The following is a 7,500-nucleotide window of genomic DNA, read 5'->3' on the forward strand; positions in this document are numbered from 1 at the left end:
CAAGGAATTCTTTCTCTTTAAGTACTATATATGATGGTGTACTATTAATATCACAAGTTATGACTTATAATTTATATGTATATAATGACACATATTATTACTGTACCATACGAATAGAGTATCTTAATAGATTTTATACATATATTTATTGTGATTTTTAATAGTTTTATTTATAATAAATTGAATATATTGTATATGTGTCATATGTTGTATAGAGTATGGTTATCGGTAGTAAAATGATAATATGAGTTTGAAATTGTGAATAAAATGTATTTTAGCTATATAAGCTATATAAATGTATTTAAATTTTAATTTTTAGATATAAAATTTTATTTTTATATATAAAATTTTATTTTTAGATATTAAAATAGTTTAATGTCTTTGAGATATATATATATATATATATATATAGTATAGTATATGTCAGTAATAATAATTTGAGTTTAAAGCAACGGGTTTTATGTCTTTAATATATATAATAGAAATGTATGTCAGTAATAATAATTTGAGTTTAAAGCAACGGGTTTTATGTCTTTAATATATATATATAATAGAAATGTATGTCAGTAATAATAATTTGAGTTTAAAGCAACGGGTTTTATGTCTTTAATATATATAATAGAAATGTATGTCAGTAATAATAATTTGAGTTTAAAGCAACGGGTTTTATGTCTTTAATATATATAATAGAAATGTATGTCAGTAATAATAATTTGAGTTTAAAGCAACGGGTTTTATGTCTTTAATATATATATATAATAGAAATGTATGTCAGTAATAATAATTTGAGTTTAAAGCAACGGGTTTTATGTCTTTAATATATATATATAATAGAAATGTATGTCAGTAATAATAATTTGAGTTTGAAGCAACGAGTTTAATGTCTTTGAGATATATAATGGATGGTGTAAGTGTATAAAAATATATAATAGTAATTATGTGTTATAAGAAATATATTTTGGTTATGATAGCATATTAAAGTAACACGCCAAACTTTTTCTATACACATAATATATACAAAATTATATATATTCAAAATATACTGGATGATAATCAGTTTGGTTTATTTTGTATATATATTAAAAATTTTTTTTTACACATGTATGCATATTTATTATTATATGAAATTTTTATCTCAGTTTTAATAAATATGTATTGAAATAAATAATAATACAATCTTATATATATTGATAATAGTCTGGATGGTAATCAGTTTGGATTATTTTGATATTAAATATTGTATTATTATTTTTTGTAAGAAAAACCTCTATATGTATATCTATTTATATCAATAATATTTTTATTTTTATTAAATTATTGATTATAAAATAGAATAACATATAAATTTATGTATTTTTTTTTGGTCAAAGCAAGTTCATGGGTTATAAGTTTTAAACTTTACACTCTGATATGAGCACACAAAATTTATATAAAAATTATTATTTATAAATAATATTACATTGACTCACCTCATACCAAGCGAGAATATTAAGTGTTATTATAACGTTTTTTATTTAAAATTAACTTTTTAAATAAAATTAAAAAATAAATGACGCTTTCAATCTAGCGACGAGTATGAGAAAATGTTTGAAATATTTTAAGACCCATTTGGTGATGGTCTGACAAAAAATTATAATTATTTTATTTTTTTTATTTTTTATTCAATAATATTTATTATGAATAACATTTATTATATATTTCTTTTTGTAAAAGCAAAAAAATTATATAAATGACATAATAAATATATATTTGAAAAAAAAAAAGAAAAAATTAATAATAATATATATATCTCATATGTTTTTTCTATTAATTTTAAAACAATAGAGATATTAAAAAAAAAAAAAAAAAATTTATATCAGTAATGGGTGAGACCATCTGATATTTAAAATGAAATTGTAATAATAATATTATTATATATTAATAATTATTATATGAAAATTTTTTTTCTTATAATAAGAAAACAAAAAAAAAAATATCATATATATTTATTATATATTTAATATTATAAATACAAATAGTTCCCTGGTTGATCCTGCCAGTAGTCATATGCTTGTCTCAAAGATTAAGCCATGCATGTCTCAGTACAAGCCAAATTAAGGTGAAACCGCGAAAGGCTCATTATATCAGTTATGGTTCCTTAGATCGTACCCACATTTACTTGGATAACTGTGGTAATTCTAGAGCTAATACATGCAAACAGAGTTCCGACCAGAGATGGAAGGAATGCTTTTATTAGATCAAAACCAATCGATGTAAATTTTCAATTTGCATCGTTTCGAATTTGGTGACTCTGAATAACTTTAAGCTGATCGCACGGTCAGCGTACCGGCGACGCATCTTTCAAATGTCTGCCTTATCAACTGTCGATGGTAGGTTCTGCGCCTACCATGGTTGTAACGGGTAACGGGGAATCAGGGTTCGATTCCGGAGAGGGAGCCTGAGAAACGGCTACCACATCCAAGGAAGGCAGCAGGCGCGCAAATTACCCACTCCCGGCACGGGGAGGTAGTGACGAAAAATAACGATACGGGACTCATCCGAGGCCCCGTAATCGGAATGAGTACACTTTAAATCCTTTAACGAGGATCCATTGGAGGGCAAGTCTGGTGCCAGCAGCCGCGGTAATTCCAGCTCCAATAGCGTATATTAAAGTTGTTGCGGTTAAAAAGCTCGTAGTCGAATCTGTGTCCTACACTGTTGGTTCAATGCTCGCGTATTGTTTAACTAGCATGTTATGTGGGACGTCCTACCGGTGGGTGGTATAGATTATATATAAAATATTATATTTTAATGTTATTATTTATTTAATGCATTTTCTATATAAATATTTTTATTATGTAATTTATCGTAAGTGTTTAACCGTTAAGAGCGGTGACAGCCCCCAATTGCAATCCCGTTGCGGTGCTCTTAATTGAGTGTCGAGATGGGCCGGTACGTTTACTTTGAACAAATTAGAGTGCTTAAGGCAGGCTAAAATTTTGCCTGAATATTGTGTGCATGGAATAATGGAATAGGATCTCGGTTCTATTTTGTTGGTTTTCGGAATATCCGAGATAATGATTAATACGGACAGATGGGGGCATTCGTATTGCGACGTTAGAGGTGAAATTCTTGGATCGTCGCAAGACGGACAGAAGCGAAAGCATTTGCCAAAAATGTTTTGATTGATCAAGAACGAAAGTTAGAGGTTCGAAGGCGATCAGATACCGCCCTAGTTCTAACCATAAACGATGCCAGCTAGCGATCCGCCGAAGTTCCTCCGATGACTCGGCGGGCAGCTTCCGGGAAACCAAAGCTTTTGGGTTCCGGGGGAAGTATGGTTGCAAAGCTGAAACTTAAAGGAATTGACGGAAGGGCACCACCAGGAGTGGAGCCTGCGGCTTAATTTGACTCAACACGGGAAACCTCACCAGGCCCGGACACCGGAAGGATTGACAGATTGAGAGCTCTTTCTTGATTCGGTGGGTGGTGGTGCATGGCCGTTCTTAGTTGGTGGAGCGATTTGTCTGGTTAATTCCGATAACGAACGAGACTCTAGCCTGCTAAATAGACGTACTTTACCGGCATCTCAAGGCCCATCAACTGTTTAATTTCCTATATCATTCCTATTTTCATGTGTGTGCGCGCTCATATATTGTATTTATATATATGCATATATTTTTGAGATTTTAAACGATCAAGATTATATTTTGTATATATTGTGCTTTATGTGTGTTATGCATATGTTATGGGTGTATGGGTATGTGCAGTTTTTTGATGTGGTTTTTACTGCCGGCGTACAAATAATTCTTCTTAGAGGGACAGGCGGCATTCTAGCCGCACGAGATTGAGCAATAACAGGTCTGTGATGCCCTTAGATGTTCTGGGCCGCACGCGCGCTACACTGAAGGAATCAGCGTGTTCTCTCCCAGGCCGAAAGGTCCGGGTAACCCGCTGAACCTCCTTCGTGCTAGGGATTGGGGCTTGCAATTGTTCCCCATGAACGAGGAATTCCCAGTAAGCGCGAGTCATAAGCTCGCGTTGATTACGTCCCTGCCCTTTGTACACACCGCCCGTCGCTACTACCGATTGAATGATTTAGTGAGGTCTTCGGACTGGTACGCGGCAATATTTCTGATATTGCCGATGTTGCTGGGAAGATGACCAAACTTGATCATTTAGAGGAAGTAAAAGTCGTAACAAGGTTTCCGTAGGTGAACCTGCGGAAGGATCATTAACGATATATATAAAATATATATTTATTTATATTTTTTGTATTGTTTTTAAATATTCCAAAAAATAAAAATATTATTGATAAGAAATATTTTTTTTAACAAAATAACATATTAATATGTAATTTTCTCAAAATATATAATAGTAATTATGTGTTAAAAGAGATTTATTTTGGTTATGATAGCGCATATTAAAGTAATACGCCAAACTTTTTTTATACACATAATATATCTATACATATAATATAGAGAATATTATATAAATATTAATAATATTTTTTGTTACATATATAAAATATTTTTATATTCAATATTATTATTAAACAATAATTATTAATAAAATCTATAAATAATTTCTCTTATAAAAAAAGTGAAATTAAAAATAGAATATATTGAAATTATTTGTTTATATGTATATAATCTCTATTAAGAAAAATAAAATAAGATTATAATTGATATAATCTATATTTTTATTTTTCTATGTTATATAATAAAAAATAAAGAAAACACAAGATAAAATTTTTTTAAAGGATAAAATTTATTTTAAATTTAAATTTCTTTATATTTTGTCTTGATATTTCTTTTTTTTTATTAAAAATTATTATGTTAAAAAACAAACCCATTTGTTTTGTACCATATTAATATTATATATATTTTTATGTAGAAAATAATTTATAAAAAAAAAAAATAAATAAATACATTTCTATAAAATATACCAAATATTAATTATTAAATCTAGCTAGCACTAACAAAAATATCAAAAATGTTATGTATATATTTATTAATACCATAATGTCTTTAATTTTTATATATATATATATATATATATATATATTTAAAATAAAATATATAATTTATATTCTAGAAAAATTTTTTTATTTTAAAAGAATTTATAAAGATATATATAAATTAATAATTTTATTTTTTATATTAAAAATAAAGATTATTATTAATAATAATACTTACATTTAAAATTTAAAAAGATTACCCTGGACGGTGGATCACTTGGCTCGTGGGTCGATGAAGAACGCAGCTAATTGCGCGTCAAATTGTGAACTGCAGGACACATGAACATTGACATTTCGAACGCACATTGCGGTCCTTGGATACTGTTCCCGGACCATATCTGGCTGAGGGTCGTATACATTATATTATAATATAATAAAAGATTATTTTACATAAAATTTTTTTTATGAAAAAGAAATTTATCAATAATTAAAAAAGAAAATTTATTTTTTTCATATTTAATTATAAATTGATAAATAAAATTTTTATAAAAGAAATGTAAAATTATTTATATATGAATGTTTTACGCCAAATATAAGAAAAAAATAAATATAAAATGTTTTTAATAGCATTTAAAATTTATATATTTTTTATTATTTGTCGACATTTTTAAATTAATATATCAATATTATTTTTTATCAATTTATATATAATATTATTAAAACTTTATGTTAATAATAATAATATTAATAATAAATGATATTTAATAATATATTTAAAATATTAAATAAAGAAGAAAAACAAAAATATTATATATTAATATTTTGTTATGGAATATTTTATTTGTAATAAAATTTTCAATATACTCGAAAAAAATTAATATATATATAATTATTTATTTTTTATTTTCTTCTCTTTAGATAAATATAAAAATAATATTATATAATAATATTATAAAAAAATTTGAGTATGAATAATTAAGAAAATTGTTTACTTATAAATATAACAAAAACATAATATATACAAAAAAAAATTTTTGTTTTAATACTTCTTTAAAAACTTTTACGACCTCAGAGTAGGTGAGATTACCCGCTGAATTTAAGCATATTATTAAGCGGAGGAAAAGAAACTAACTAGGATTCCCTTAGTAGCGGCGAGCGAACAGGGATAAGCCCAGCACTGAACCCCGTGACTGATAAACAGACACTTGGGGAATGTAGTGTTTAGGAAGATTCAATATAAACCTATTGTTTATATAATACATCCAAGTCCATCTTGAATGGGGCCATATACCCATAGAGGGTGCCAGGCCCGTAGTGATTATTATTGGATGATAGGTGAATCTTTCCTTAGAGTCGGGTTGCTTGAGAGTGCAGCTCTAAGTGGGTGGTAAACTCCATCTAAGGCTAAATATTACCACGAGACCGATAGCGAACAAGTACCGTGAGGGAAAGTTGAAAAGAACTTTGAAGAGAGAGTTAAAGAGTACGTAAAACCGTTCAGGGGTAAACCTGAGAAACCCGAAAGGTCGAAAGATGAGATTCATTTACTTTTTATCGTTAATCAACCAATTTGTACTAGCATGTGACAAAAAATTTTTATTAGGAATTTTGTATTTTTAGTAAAAATATATGCACTGCTGTATATTGTTAATTGTATGATAACGAGGTATGCACTTCTCATCTTGTAGGACGTTGCGACCCATTAAATATTAATCTATAGGCATTGGTGCGTTGATTAATGTACAATATTATTTTTTTTGGATAATATTTTGTGTATGTTAAACGCCTATGTTTCTTGATTAATTGTTTGATGGTATTAATTATAAATTGATATTGAGCCGCGTTATTAACGCGTTCAGATCCACCACGAGTATAAATAGGTTTTTTTTTATTAAAACATATTATATATACGGATTTTATGCCGTTATATGATACTATTTAACTGTCAGTAGGTGTATGATAATGAACTGGCTCATTTTTTTTTTATTAAAAATTTATCTGTCAGCGACGATATAGCTTTGGGTACTTTCAGGACCCGTCTTGAAACACGGACCAAGGAGTCTAGCATGTACGCAAGTCATTGGGAATAAAATATTTTTTCATCGAAATATTTATAAAAATTTTTATGAAACCCAAAGGCACAATGAAAGTAAATATTATTTATATTTTTTTTTTTTTATATAAATGATAAAAGGAGGATATATTTATATTATGTATTAAATATCGCACTCCTAGGGCGTCTTATATTATTATAATTTAGTTTTCGGATTTTTATTATAATAGAGGCGCACCTAGAGCGTACACGCTGGGACCCGAAAGATGGTGAACTATGCCTGGTCAGGATGAAGTCAGGGGAAACCCTGATGGAGGTCCGTAGCGATTCTGACGTGCAAATCGATCGTCGGAACTGGGTATAGGGGCGAAAGACTAATCGAACCATCTAGTAGCTGGTTCCCTCCGAAGTTTCCCTCAGGATAGCTGGCGTTCATTATATAAGAGTCTCATCCGGTAAAGCGAATGATTAGAGGCCTTGGGGCCGAAACGACCTCAACCTATTCTCA

General features: G+C 28.5%; 3 non-coding genes across 3 annotated transcripts in view; all 3 read left to right on the plus strand.

The window, feature by feature from the left end:
* The first annotated feature begins 2,019 nt into the window (after positions 1–2,019).
* Positions 2,020–4,216, plus strand: LOC123303160. Its single transcript, XR_006535587.1, has one exon. It is a non-coding gene; the product is annotated as a small subunit ribosomal RNA (ribosomal RNA).
* Positions 4,217–5,196: 980 nt separating this feature from the next.
* LOC123303132 lies at positions 5,197–5,351 on the plus strand. Its single transcript, XR_006535568.1, has one exon. It is a non-coding gene; the product is annotated as a 5.8S ribosomal RNA (ribosomal RNA).
* Positions 5,352–6,002: 651 nt separating this feature from the next.
* LOC123303172 overlaps positions 6,003–7,500 on the plus strand; it is a 4,590-nt gene continuing 3,092 nt past the window's right edge. The window contains exon 1 of the ribosomal RNA XR_006535596.1: positions 6,003–7,500. This exon is cut by the window's right edge and continues 3,092 nt beyond it. This is a non-coding gene — a ribosomal RNA (large subunit ribosomal RNA).

This window comes from Chrysoperla carnea, chromosome X (genome assembly GCF_905475395.1).
Source record: "Chrysoperla carnea chromosome X, inChrCarn1.1, whole genome shotgun sequence".
In the NCBI taxonomy this organism is placed as follows: Eukaryota; Metazoa; Arthropoda; class Insecta; order Neuroptera; family Chrysopidae; genus Chrysoperla; species Chrysoperla carnea.